Raw genomic sequence first — 15,887 nt, 5'->3', positions numbered from 1 at the left:
TCATTCCCTATGCCTCAGCCATAGGTTCTTTAAAGTATGCCATGCTATGTACCAGATCTATTGTATACCCTACACTGATTTTGGCAAGATAGTACAATAGTGATCTAGGAGTAGATCACTGGACAGCGGTCAAAAATTATCCTTAGTGGAATAAGGATATGTTTCTCGATTATGGAGGTGAAAAAAAGGTTTGTCGTAAAGGGTTACATCGATGCAAGTTTTGACACTAATCCAGATGAATCTAAGTCTCAATCTGGATACATATTGAAAGTGGGAGCAATTAGCTAGAGTAGCTCTGTGCAGAGCATTGTTGACATAGAAATTTGCAAAATACATACGGATCTGAATGTGGCAGACCCGTTGACTAAACTTCTTTCACAAGCAAAACATGATCACTTTTTGGGTCTTAATCACATAGCGATGTGAACTAGATTATTGAATCTAGTAAACCATTTGGGTGTTAGTCACATGGAGATGTGAACCAATCACATAAAGATGTGAACTATTGATGTTAAATCACATGGCGATGTGATCTAGATTATTGACTCTAGTGCAAGTGGGAGACTGAAGGAAATATGCCCTAGAGGCAATAATAAAGTTATGTTATTATTTATTTCCTTATATCATGATAAATGTTTATTATTCATGCTAGAATTGTATTAACCGGAAACATAATACATGTGTGAATACATAGACAAACAGAGTGTCACTAGTATGCCTCTACTTGACTAGCTTGTTATCAAAGATGGTTATTTTCCTAACCATAGACATGAGTTGTTTTGATTAACGGGATCACATCATTAGGAGAATGATGTGTTGACATGACCCATTCCATTAGCTTAGCACCACGATCGTTTAGTATGTTGCTATTGCTTTCTTCATGACTTATACTTATACATGTTCCTATGACTATGAGATTATGCAACTCCCGTTTGCCGGAGGAACACTTTGTGTGCTACCAAACATCACAACGTAACTGGGTGATTATAAAGGAGCTCTACAGGTGTCTCCAAAGGTACATGTTGGGTTGGCGTATTTCGAGATTAGGATTTGTCACTCCGATTGTCGGAGAGGTATCTCTGGGCCCTCTCGGTAATGCACATCACATAAGCCTTGCAAGCATTGCAACTAATGAGTTAGTTGTGAGATGATGTATTACGGAACGAGTAAAGAGACTTGCCGGTAACGAGATTGAACTAGGTATTGAGATACCGACGATCGAATCTCGGGCAAGTAACATACCGATGACAAAAGGGAACAACGTATGTTGTTATGCGGTCTGACCGATAAAGATCTTCGTAGAATATGTAGGAGCCAATATGAGCATCCAGGTTCCGCTATTGGTTATTGACCGGAGACGTGTCTCGGTCATGTCTACATTGTTCTCGAACCCGTAGGGTCCGCACGCTTAAGGTTTCAATGACAGTTATATTAGGAGTTTATGAGTTTTGATGTACCAAAGTTAGTTCGGAGTCCCGGATGTGATCACGGACATGACGAGGAGTCTCGAAATGGTTGAGACATAAAGATTGATATATTGGACGGCTATATTCGGACACCGGAAGTGTTCCGGGTGATTTCGGAGAAAACCGGAGAGCCGGAGGGTTACCGGAACCTCCCCGGGAGAAGTAATGGGCCATATGGGCCTTAGTGGAGAGAGAGAGAGGGGCAGCCAGAGGTGGGCCACGCGCCTCCTCCCCCCCTGGTCCGAATTGGACTAGGAGAGGGGGGCGGCGCCCCCCTTTCCCTCTCCCTCCCCACTTCCTTCCCCCTCCTAGTAGGAGTCCTACTCCTACTAGGAGGAGGACTCCTCCTTGGCGCGCCTATAGGGCCGGCCGGCCTCCTCCCCTTGCTCCTTTATATACGGGGGCAGGGGGCACCCCTAGACACACAAGTTGATCCATGTGATCATATTCTTAGCCGTGTGCGGTGCCCCCTTCCACCATAGTCCTCGATAATATTGTAGCGGTGCTTAGGCGAAGCCCTGCGATGGTAGTGCATCAAGATCGTCACCACGCCGTCGTGGTGACAGAACTCTTCCGCGACACTTTGCTGGATCGGAGTCCGGGGATCGTCATCGAGCTGAACGTGTGCTAGAACTCGGAGGTGTCGTAGTTTCGGTGCTTGATCGGTCGGGCCGTGGAGACGTACGACTACATCAACCAAACGCTTTCATTGTCGATCTACAAGGGTACATAGATCACACTCTCCCCTCTCGTTGCTATGCATCACCATGATCTTGCGTGTGCATAGGAAATTTTTTGAAATTACTACGTTCCCCAACAATCTGTCCCGACGATGAGCCGACACGTGTTTCCTCCAGCCAATGATGATTTTACACGTGGAAAATCCCCATTGGTCGGGGCTGTTAACGGGTTATCGGATCCAAAACCTGACCCGATAGCTTAACGGTGTTCCGTTACGGTGGATGCCACGTGTCGGTCACCCTTGACGAAAGCACTTCTGTGACGCGCGATTTATCATCATGGAAGTGAGCACTTCCGCGATGATAATTTTGGTAATGTCATGGAACACTTCTACGACAGCACAGGTATGACTATCTTGATTCTGTCATAAATTTGTCATGGATGTACATGCATGACAAAAAACGCGACCTACTGTGACAAACACGTATCATCGCGGAAGTGTATTTTTTTGTAGTGTATGTTGCTCATATTGTGCGTTTGGTGTCTTGCATTGCTATGTCATTTTATTAGTTTAGACATGCTTTGTGTGAATGCCACTTGTTTAGTGTATAATTACCATATATGTGAATTATGCAATACCATCTTGTTGTAAGACATTATATATGTGAATTATGCAATGCTATCTTGTTGCAAGGCACTATATATGTGAAGTGTGCAATGCCATGTTATTTAGCCAATCATCATGTATGTGAATTATATCATGCTATCCTTTTTTGTATTACGTGTTCCATTTGTCAACAATGTTTGTATATTCAACTACTCTTCCTGTGCATCAGCCATTTGAAGCGGTGATGGAAGTATTTGGAGTGAAAACAAGGTATTCAGAGCAGACAATGCTACCTGCTGAAGCAGACATCTTGCTGGTTATAGAGAGCTCCTCGGAGGAGGATTCAGAGATTGATGACCAGTCCTATTTCCCCCCTGAGGTCTATGCTCAAACTTGGCAGGGTTATATTACTCATGTCATGCATGTTGTCTTGCATTGCTTAGTTTTTACATCATATATGCGATTGCCATCTGCTTACTTGCTTACTATATAAATCATATATTTGAATTATATCATGTCATCATGTTTACATACACAACATCTATCTGAATTATGGCATGCCAACCCACTTAATAAAGGCATCATATAGTTATATCATCTCATCATGTTTAGTGCTTACAGTCATCATATTTTGAATTATGTCATTCTATCCGTGAATTATATCATGCTATCATGTTTCCATAGGTGGCATGTATGTGAATCATGGCATGCCAACCTATTTAATAAACACATTATATAGTTATATCATGTCATCCTGTTTACATAATCATCATATTTTGAACTATGTCTTTCCATATTTTTTAGTTAGCCATCATATATGTGAAATTGTGTCATGCTATCCTATTTAGTTAGCCATCATATATGTGAAATTGTGTCATGCTATCTTGTTTGGTTAGACAACATAAATGTGAATTATTTCATGCCATGTTTTATTCCCCACTAGCGAGTGCATCTGTCTATCATACAATGTCTGTACATTCAATCATTTTTCTTGTTTATCAGCCATTTGAATTGGAGAGGGTGATGGCAGTATCTAAGGGAGTAACAAAACGCTCTTCAGAAAAGATAGTGCTACTAGTTGATGCAGATAGAACCACGGTTGTACTTGCCCAAGAACCAGCCCCACCACACATAACCTAGACTCTCGCAGATTGTACCCCTACCCAGTTGGACAGAGAACTAGCTACACCCCTTCTAACCCCAACCCCAGCAGATAGTAACCCAGTTCCAGTTGACACAACATTGTCTCCACCATAGAGCACCCAAACACGAGTAGTTAGTAAGGGAACTGCATTGCCCAAAGCACGAGGACCACCACTCTGAATCCCAACTCAACGCTTAAATCAGAAGAAGAATTGTTCTCGGGTCAGGTTCTGTAGCTATGATTCATACTCCTTTGCTCTTGCATCACTGTATTTACTCATACCAACTATTTTCAAATTTCAAGGATGGAATTGAAACTCCAATGGCGCAACAAGTATGTTTTAAACCTGTTTCTTTAACTGGTTTGCCGTTGTAACTTGCTATATGTTGATTTCAGTTTCAATTCAATAAACAGTTATGTTCTCATGTCATGCACATTACAAGTGTTGTTATTGCTCTATAGTTTCCTACACTTATATTCTGTCTATTCTGCTTTGTCTTGAACAAATATTATTTGAACTGTGTCTCTATCTTGATTTGGCAACAAAAACTAGAATGATATAGACCATAAAGTGACCATGGTACATAGATATATGTTTGTTTCATGTTGTCATCCTGTCCACTTTACTACTGAACTGATTTACCAAAATGAGTTTCATATACAACATGGTAAACCTGTGATGTGTCTGCTTGTTTCTCTTTTAGAATGCGGACAAAATATTGGAGAATAGTACCCCGTTATGCAATGGTAAAGGAAGTAATGCAGATAAGGTTCAAGATAGTGAGACATCCCTGTTGGTCTCTAAGAAAGCTGATAAAAACTATCTTGACGACATTGAGAGAACCCAAAAGTCATGTCTTGATTTAGTGTTCGAGTTACTGGCCACTACTGCTGGCACAAGCTCTTCGAACTCGCTGCCTGAATCAGTTCGTCTTCTTGAGTCTCAACTTCAAGTTGAAAGACATCAATCAAATGTGCTGCGACATGAAGTTGACGGACTGAGGAAGTCCCTGTAGAATTCAGATGCATACTTTCTGGTGCAACAGCAAGCGCTGGAGGATTTAAGCACCAAACAAGAGAAAGTTAATAAGCTTGCTAAGCATCTTGCCAGCATTATGGGTACCCAGGATATTGTTTCTTGAGCTCTCCTGAAGTGGTTTTAGTTCTGGACTTGTTTTGTTGCGGCGTTTATTTACACTGGTCACCAACTTTGACAAGCAGTGTATATGATATGCTGCTTTGTTCCCTATATTTGCACTGGTGGCAAACTTTGATGCCCAATGGATGTAATATGTGTAATAGCTGTGATAGCCTAGCGTAAGTTGCTTGCTTATTTATTTCCTTGTTATCTTGTCTATTTGTTTGCTTGTAGTTAGTGCAGTTCTTTTTTCGCGGTTTGCTAGTGGCAGCAATAACCTATTTTTTTAAAACTAGGCCACAATAACCATGGGCCACATATTTACTGTAGTTACCATGGGCCTCCTACAGGCCATATAAACAATGGGCGTTCTAAGGGCCATAGAAACAATGGGCCTTCTAAGGGTCGTAGAAACAATGGGCCTTCTACGGGTCATATGATCGATTGTCCAAACATGGGCCAATAACAGGCCGCATTATGGGCCATAAACGGGCTAGATTTGGAGTCATCCGTTCATGGGCCGACCATAACAGGCCATCATTAATCAGCCGTATTTGATGACGCTATGAAAACAGCCCAACGGATTAACGGGCCGCAAACGGGCCGATTGTAACCACGGGCTGAATTTGGCCCAGAAGCAGAAAAGGATAATAACGGGCCATAAGTAACCGAATGCTGGAAATTAGCCCAAGAATAAATGGGCCCTGAGAAGGACGAAAGATAACACGGGTTGGAACCGGCCCATTGGAATAATGGGCCGTTAATGGGTATAAAGTGGTACATTGTTCATTACGGGCGAGATTCACCACGGGCCGTTAATGGGCCAAGAGTTACAAAGGGCCTCATATGGGCCGAAAGACATCATGGGCCATACATGGGCCGGAAGTTACAACGAGCTGGAATCATATTGGATGGCCCAGATGAAGCTAATGGGCTTAATTCCAATAGGCCATAATGGGCCGTGAGTTATGATACGTCTCCAACGTATCTATAATTTTTTATTGTTCCATGCTATTATATTATCTGTTTTGGATGTTTTATATGCATTAATATGTTATTTTATATGATTTTTGGGACTAACCTATTAACCTAGAGCCCAATGCCGGTTTTTGTTTTTTCCTTGTTTTAGAGTTTCACAGAAAAGGAATACCAAACGGATTCCAAACAGAATAAAACTTTCACGATGATTTTTCTTGGACCAGAAGACACCCAGGAGACTTGGAGTGCAAGTCGGAAGAGCCATGAGGCGGACACAAGGGTGGAGGGCGCGCCCAGGGGGTAGGGCGCGCCCCAACCTTATGGGCCCCTCGTAGACCTCCTGACCTAGATCTTCCTCGTAGGGAGCCACGAAACCACTTTCCACCACCGCAACCTTCTGTACCCATGAGATCCCATCTAGGGGCCTTTTTCGGTGTCCTGTCGGAGGGGGATTCGATCACGGGGGGCTTCTACATCAATACCATTGCCTCTCCGATGAAGCGTGAGTAGTTTACCTCAGACCTACGGGTCCATAGCTAGTAGCTAGATGGCTTATTCTCTCTCTTTGATTCTCAATACAAAGTTTTCCTCGATGTTCTTGGAGATCTATTCGATGTAATACTCTTTTGCGGTGTGTTTGCCAAGATCCGATGAATTTGTGGATTTATGATCAGCTTATCTATGAATATTATTTGAATCTCCTTTGAATTCTTATATGCATGATTTGATATCTTTGCAAGTCTCTTCAAACTATCGATTTGGTTTGGCCAACTAGATTGGTTTTTCTTGCAATGGGAGAAGTGCTTAGCTTTGGGTTCAATCTTGCGGTGCTCGATCCTAGTGACAGAAGAAGAACTGACACGTATTGTATTGTTTCCATCGAGGATAACAAGATGGGGTTTTCATCATATTGCTTGAGTTAATCCCGCTACATCATGTCATCTTACTTAATGCGTTACTTTGTTCTTATGAACTTAATACTCTAGATGCAGGCAGGAGTCGGTCGATGTGTGGAGTAATAGTAGTAGATGCAGAATCATTTCGGTCTACTTGACACGGACGTGATGCCTATATTCACGATCATTGCCTTAGTTATCGTCATAACTTTGTGCTTTTCTATCAATTGCTCGGCAGTAATTTGTTCACCCACCGTAATAATTTCTTTCTTGAGAGAAGCCACTAGTGAAACCTATGGCCCGGGGGTCTATTTTACAACATATTAGTTTCCCGTCAACTTGCCAATTTCTGTCGCCGTTTCCTTACTTTGCAATCTTTTACTTTCCGTTCCATAAACCAAAAATACCAAAAATATTACTTTACCGTTTATCCATCTCTACCAGATCTCACTTTGCAAATAACTGTGAAGGGATTGACAACCCCATTGTCGCGTTGGTTGAAAGTTGGTGTTTGTTTGTGTAGGTATTCAGTGGCTTGTCGCGTTGTCTCCTACTGGATTGATACCTTGGTTCTAAAAACTAAGGGAAATACTTACGCTACTTTGCTGCATCACCCTTTCCTCTTCAAGGGAAAAACCAACGCAAGCTCAAGAGGTAGCAAGAAGGATTTCTGGCGCCGTTGTCGGGGAGATCTACGCCAAGCCGAGACATACCAAGTACCCATCATAAACTCTCATCCCTCGCATTACATTATTTTCCATTCGCCTCTCGTTTTCCTCTCCCCCACTTCTAAAACAATTTTTGAAAAGATTTGGCCTTTTCTTTGGCCCTTCTTTTCGTTCGATCTTGTGTTACCATGTGCCTTCTTTTTGCTTGCATCTTCGCTTGCTAAGAGTTTATGTATCCCCATCCACTTGCTAACCTTTTTAAAGGATCCAATTATGATGAACCTATTGCTAGTGAGTTGAGTGCACTAGATTATTGTAGGATCGAAAGTATGTCTAGAGGGGGGGTGATTAGACTACTTGACCAATTAAAAATCTATCCTTTTCCCAATTTCAGTCTTTGGCAGATTTTAGCTATCTTAGCACAAGTCAAGCAATCTTAACACAATTCAAGCAAGCATGCAAAGAGTCTATGAGCAGCAGAAAGTAAAGCATGCAACTTGCAAGAATGTAAGGGGAAGGGTTTGGAGAATTGAAACGCAATTGGAGACACGGATGTTTTTGTCGTGGTTCCGATAGGTGGTGCTATCGTACATCCATGTTGATGGAGACTTCAACCCACGAAGGGTAACGGTTGCGCGAGTCCACGGAGGGCTCCACCCACGAAGGGTCCACGAAGAAGCAACCTTGTCTATCTCATCATGGCCATCGCCCACAAAGGACTTGCCTCACTAGCGGTAGATCTTCACGAAGTAGGCGATCTCCTTGCCCTAACAAACTCCTTGGTTCAACCCCACAATCTTGTCGGAGGCTCCCAAGTGACACCTAGCCAATCTAGGAGACACCACTCTCCAAGAAGTAACAAATGGTGTGTTGATGATGAACTACTTGCTCTTGTGCTTCAAATGATAGTCTCCCCAACACTCAACTCTCTCTCACAAGATTTGGATTTGGTGGAAAGAAGATTTGAGTGGAAAGAAACTTGGGGAAGGCTAGAGATCAACATTCATATGGTGGGAATGGAATATCTTGGCCTCAACACATGAGTAGGTGGTTCTCTCTCAGAAAATGTGTATTGGAAGTGTAGGTATGTTCTGATGGCTCTCTTCACGAATGAAGAGTGGGTGGAGGGGTATATATAGCCTCCACACAAAAACTAACCGTTACACACAATTTACCAATCTCGGTGAGACCGAACTGAGAAACTCGGTCGGACCGATTTAGCAAACCTAGTGACCGTTAGGATTTTCGGTGGGACTGAGATGCAACTCGGTAGGACCAATATGGTTAGGGTTAGGGCATAACGTAATCTCTGTGTGACCGATTACACAAACTCGGTGGGACTGATTTTGGTAATAAGTTAATCCAGAGAGTTGGTCAGGTAAACTCGGCGGGACCGATTTGCTCATTTCGGTGGGACCGAAATGTTACAAAAGGGAAATAGAGAGTTTACATTGCAATCTTGGTGGGACCGATCGCTCATCTCGGTAGGACCGAAACGTTACGAAGGGAAACAGAGAGATTACAACCCCATCTCGGTGCGACCGAGATCCCTATCGGTGAGACCGATTTGCCTAGGGTTTGCGGCAGTGGCTATGACATCTGAACTCGGTGGCGCCGGATAGAAAGAATCGGTGGGGCCGAGTTTGACTTTTGGTTTAGGTCATATGTGGATGTGGGAAGGTAGTTGAGGGTTTTGGAGCATATCACTAAGCACTATGAAGCAAGAACCTCATCAAGCAACACCTCATCCCTCCTTGATAGTATTGGCTTTTCCTATAGACTCAATGTGATCTTGGATCACTAAAATATAAAATGTAGAGTCTTGAGCTTTGAGCTTTGAGCTTGAGCCAATCTTTTTGTCCTTAGTATTTTGAGGGGTCCACTTTCCTCATCCATGCCATGCCATTCATTGAGCTTTTCCTGAAATATTAATCTTGGAATAATGTTAGCTCAATGAGCTATATGTTATTAGGAATTACCAAAACCACCCAGGGATAGTTGCACTTTCAATTATCTTTATGGAGTTTTGCTTGAAATTCGTGAATCCGAAAATTGTGACAAAGTGCTTTATAAAGTGATTCATGATAGATCTTTGAATAAAAAGCATGATTGCAATGATGTTACTATAAATTCTATTAATATCAATTGTGCTAATAATATGCAAAACCCTAAGCTTGGGGATGCTAATTTTGATATGTCTACTACTTGTTGCAATGATCATGATTGGGGTGATTCTTCTTATGATCTTCAAAATTTATTTAAGCCCCATGATGAATATGAGATTGATAATAATGCTTGCAATAATACTTAAAGTGGGTTTGGAAGAGTGTTGAATTTAGATCCCACATATTTGGATAATGTTCAATCTTATGAAGTTTTTGATAAAAGTGGGTTCGGAGAGGTCATGACTTTATTTTATGATAATCCCACTATTTCGAAAGAGTGTCAACTTTGCATGCATGTGGATCATGAAGAGAAAATTTTATGTGATAGTTATATTGTTGAATTTGATTTTGATGCTACATGTAATTATTATGAGAGAGGAAAATATGGTTGTAGAAATTTTCATGTTACAAAATTACCTCTCGTTAGGTTGAGATTGCTCTTGTTTCTTTCTTCTTCCTTGCATATGGTGGTTTTTGCTTGTCTTCATAATTTGTTTGCTTATGAAATCCCTATGCATAGGAAGCATGTTAGACTTAAACTTATTTGTCATATGTTTTATGATGCTCTCTTTGTGCTTCAATTCTTGTCTTTCATGTGAGCATCATTGAAATCTCAATGCCTAACTATGGGCGTTAAACAATAGTGCTTGTTGGGAGGCAACCCAATTTTATTCTTGTTTTTGCTTTTAGGTCCTGTTTTGCATTAAATAATTCATCTAGCCTCTAGTTAGATGTGGTTTTATGTTTTAGTTAGTGTTTGTGCCAAGTAAGACCTTTGGGATAGCTTACGGTGATAGTTGATTTGATCCTGCTGAAAAACGGAAACTTTTGCGTCCAGGAGATTAGTTTTCATTTTTAACAGAAGTGCGATAAAATACTGACTCTTTTGCAGAGGATTTATAAACAAATTATCCAGGCCTTCCTAATTTCTCAGGATTTTTGGAGTAACAAAAGTATTCGAAATATCTAGATTGCTACAGACCGTTATGTTTTTGACAGATTCTGCTTTTCGCGTGTTGTTTGCTTATTTTGATGCATCTATGGCTAGTATCGGGGGGGATGAACCATGAAAAAGTTGTAATACAGTATATATTACACCAATATAAATAAAGAATGAGTTCACAACAGTACCAAAAGTGGTGATTTATTTTCTTATACTAACTGATTTATTTTCTTATACTAACAGAGCTTACGAGATTTTCTGTTGAAGTTTTGTGTTGTGAAGTTTTCAAGTTTTGGGTAAGGATTTGATGGACTATGGAATAAGGAGTGGCAAGATCCTAAGCTTGGGGATGCCCAAGGCACTCCAAGGTAATGTTCAAGGATGTGAAAAAGCCTAAGCTTGGGGATGCCCCGGGAAGGCATCCCCTCTTTCATCTTCGTCTATCGGTAACTTTACTTGAGACTATATTTTTATTCACCACATGATATATGTTTTGCTTGGAGCGTATTGTATGATTTGAGTCTTTGATTTTTAGTTTGCCACAATCATCCTTGCTCTACACACCTATTGGGATAGACATGCATGAATCGTGATTTGTTAGAATACTCTATGTGCTTCACTTATATCTTTTGAGCTAGGCAATTTTGCTCTAGTGATTCACTTATATATTTTTAGAGCACGGCGGTGGTTTTATTTTATAGAAATTGATGAACTCTCGTGCTTCACTTATATTATTTTGAGAGTCTCTAAACAGCATGGTAATTTGCTTTGGTTACAAAATTAGTCCTAATATGATAAGCATCCAAGAGGGATATAATAAAAACTTTCATATAAAGTGCATTGAATACTATGAGAAGTTTGATTCCTTATGATTATTTTGATATATGAAGATCGTGATATTAGAGTCATGCTAGTAAGTAGTTGTGAATTTGAGAAATACTTGTGTTGAGGTTTGTGAGTCTTGTAGCATGCACGCATGGTGAACCGTTATGTGATGAAGTTGGAGCATGATTTATTTATTGATTGTCTTCCTTATGAGTGGCAGTCGGGGACGAGTGATGGTATTTTCCTACCAATCTATCTCCCTAGGAGCATGCATGTAGTACTTTGTTTCGATGACTAATAGATTTTTGCAATAAGTATGTGAGTTCCTTATGACTAATGTTGAGTCCATGGATTATACGAACTCTCACCTTTTCGCCATTGCTAGCCTCTCTAGTGCCGCGCAACTTTCGCTGGTACCATAAACCCACCACATATCCTTCCTCAAAATAGCCACCATACCTACCTATTATGGCATTTCCATAGCCATTCCGAGATATATTGCCATGCAACCTTCCACCGTTCCGTTTATTATGACACACATCATCATTGTCATATTGCTTTCCATGATCATGTAGTTGACATCGTATTTGTGGCAAAGCCACCATTCATCATTTTTTATACATGTCACTCTTGATTCATTGCACATCCCGGTACACCGCCGGAGGCATTCATATAGAGTCATATTTTGTTCTAAGTATTGAGTTGTAATTTTTTGAGTTGTAAGTAAATAAAAGTGTGATGATCTTCATTATTAGAGCATTGCCCCAAGTGAGGAAAGTATGATGGAGACTATGATTCCCCCATAAGTCAGGATGAGACCCCGGGCGAAAATATATTAAAAAAAGAGGCCACAAAAAAATGAGAGAAGGCCCAAATAAAAAAATAAGAGAAAAGAGAGAAGGGACAATGTTACTATCCTTTTTACCACACTTGTGCTTCAAAGTAGCACCATGGTCTTCAAGATAGAGAGTCTACTATGATATCACTTTCATATACTAGTGGGAATTTTTCATTATAAAACTTGGCTTGTATATTCCAATGATGGGCTTCCTCAAATTGCCCTAGGTCTTCGTGAGCAAGCAAGTTGGATGCACACCCACTTAGTTTTCTTTTTGAGCTTTAATAAACTTATAACTCTAGTGCATCCATTGCATGGCAATCCCTACTCACTCACATTGATATCTATTAATGGGAATTTCCATAGCTCATTGATACGCCTAGTTGATGTTAGACTATCTCCTTCTTTTTGTCTTCTCCACAACCACCGTCTATTCCACCTATAGTGCTATGTCCATGGCTCACGCATGTATTGCGTGAAAGTTGAAAAAGTTTGAGAACATCAAAAGTATGAAACAATTTCTTGGCTTGTCATCGGGGTTGCGCATGATTTGAATATTTTTTGTGATGAAGATGGAGCATAACCAGACTATATGATTTTGTAGGGATAAGCTTTCTTTGGCCATGTTATTTTGAGAAGACATAATTATTTGTTAGTATGCTTGAAGTATTATTGTTTTTATATCAATATTAAACTTTTGTTTTGAATCTTACGGATCTGAACATTCATGCCACAATTAAAAAGAATTACATGGGAAAAATATGTTTGGTAGCATTCCACATCAAAAATTCTGTTTTTATCATTTACCTACTCGAGGACGAGCAGGAATTAAGCTTGGGGATGCTTGATACGCCTCCAACGTATCTATAATTTTTTATTGTTCCATGCTATTATATTATCTGTTTTGGATGTTTTATATGCAATAATATGTTGTTTTATATGATTTTTGGGACTAACCTATTAACCTAGAGCCCAATGCCAGTTTCTGTTTTTCCTTGTTTTAGAGTTTCATAGAAAAGGAATACCAAATGGAGTCCAAACAGAATAAAACTTTCGCGATGATTTTTCTTGGACCAGAAGACACCCAGGAGACTTGGAGTGCAAGTCGAAAGAGCCACGAGGCGGCCACAAGGGGGGTAGGGCGCGCCCCCAACCTTGTGGGCCCCTTGTAGACCTCCTGACCAAGATCTTCCTCCTATATATACTCTTATACCCCCAAAACATCCATGGGAGCCACGAAACCACTTTTCCACCGCCGCAACCTTCTGTACCCGTGAGATCCCATCTAGGGGCCTTTTCCGGCATCCTGCCAGAGGGGGATTCGATCACGGAGGGCTTCTACATCAACATCATTGCCTCTCTGATGAAGCGTGAGTAGTTTACCTCGGACCTATGGGTCCATAGCTAGTAGCTAGATGGCTTCTTCTATCTCTTTGATTCTAAATACAAAGTTCTCCTTGATGTTCTTGGAGATCTATTCGATGTAATACTCTTTTGCGGTGTGTTTGCTGAGATCCGATGAATTGTGGATTTATGATCAGCTTATCTATGAATATTATTTGAATCTCCTCTGAATTCTTATATGCATGATTTGATATCTTTGCAAGTCTCTTTGAACTATTGATTTGGTTTGGCCAACTAGATTCGTTTTTCTTGCAATGGGAGAAGTGCTTAGCTTTGGGTTCAATCTTGAAAGTATGTCTAGAGGGGGGGTTATTGCATCTCGATCGTAGTGATACACATATTCATAATATTGATGCCAAAAGATGCAAAGTTGATAATGATAGTGCAATATACTTGTTGCACTGCCATTTAGGTCATATTAGGGTAAAGCGCATGAAGAAACTCCATGTAGATGGACTTTTGGAAACACTTGATTATGAATCATTTGATACTTGCGAACCATGCCTCATGGGCAAGATGACTAAAACTCCGTTCTCCAGAACAATGGAGCGAGCTAATGACTTATTGGAAATAATACATATCGATGTATGTGGTCCGATGAGTGTTGAGGCACGCGGCGGGGTATCGTTATTTTCTAACATTCACAGATGATTTAAGTAGATATGGGTATATTTACTTAATGAAACACAAGTCTGAAACATTTGGAGAATTCAAAGAATTTCAGAGTGAAGTAGAGAATCGTCGTAATAAGAAAATAAAGTTTCTACGATCTGATCGTGGAGGCGAATATTTGAGTTACGATTTTGGCCTTCATTTAAAATAATGTGGAATTGTTTCACAACTCACACCACCTGGAACACCACAGCTTAATGGTGTGTTCGAACGTCGTAACCATACTTTATTAGATATGGTATGTTCTATGATGTCTCTTGCCGATTTACCACTATCGTTTTGGGGTTATGCATTAGAGACAGCTGCATTCACATTAAATAGGGCACCATCTAAATCCGTTGAGACGACACCGTATGAACTGTGGTTTGGTAAGAAACCCAAGCTGTCGTTTCTTAAAGTTTGGGGTTGCGACACTTATGTCAAAAGGCTTTAGCCTGATAAGCTCGAACCCAAATCGGAGAAGTGCGTCTTCATAGGATACCCTAAGGAAACAATTGGGTACACCTTCTACCACAGATCCGAAGGCAAGATCTTTGTTTCCAAGAATGGAACATTTCTAGAGAAGGAGTTTCTCTCGAAAGAAGTGAGTGGGAGGAAAGTAGAACTAGATGAGGTAATTGTACCTTCTCTCAACTTGGAAAGTAGCACATCAGAGAAATCTGTTCCCATGATGCCTACACCAACTAGAGAGGAAGTTAATGATGATGATCATGAAATTTCGGATCAAGTTACTACTGGACCTCGTAGGTCGAACAGAGCATGTTCCGCACCAGAGTGGTACAGTAATCCTGTCCCCGAAGTCATGTTACTAGACCATGATGAACCTACGAACTATGAAGAAGCTATGATGAGCCCATATTCCGATAAATGGCTTGAGGCCATGAAATCTAAGATAGGTTCCATGTATGAGAACAAAGTGTGGACTTTGGTGGACTTGCCCGATGATCGGCAAGCCATTGAGAATAAATGGATCTTCAAGAAGAAGAAGACGCCGATGGTAATGTCACCATCTACAAAGCTCGACTTGTCGTAAAAGGTTTTTGACAAGTTCAAGGGGTTGATTGCGAGAAGACCTTCTCACCCGTAGCGATGCTTAAGTTAGTCCGAATCATGTTAGCAGTTGCCGCATTTTATGATTATAAAATTTGGCAAATGGACGTCAAAACTGCATTCCTTAATGAATTTCTTAAAGAAGAGTTATATATGATGCAACCAAAAGGTTTTGTCGATCCTAAAGGTTCTAACAAAGTGTGCAAGCTCCAGCGATCCATCTATGGACTGGTGCAAGCATCTCGGAGTTGGAATATACGCTTTGATGAGGTGATCAAAGCATATGGTTTTATAAAGACTTACGGTGAAGCCTGTATTTACAAGAAAGTGAGTGGGAGCTTTGTAGCATTTCTGATATTATATGTGGATGACATATTGTTGATCAGAAATGATACACAATTTCTGGATAGCA

This window comes from Triticum urartu, chromosome 2 (genome assembly GCF_003073215.2).
Source record: "Triticum urartu cultivar G1812 chromosome 2, Tu2.1, whole genome shotgun sequence".
NCBI classification, from domain to species: Eukaryota; Viridiplantae; Streptophyta; class Magnoliopsida; order Poales; family Poaceae; genus Triticum; species Triticum urartu.
The sequence above is the reverse complement of the archived record's forward strand: the minus strand, read 5'-3'. Positions refer to the sequence as shown.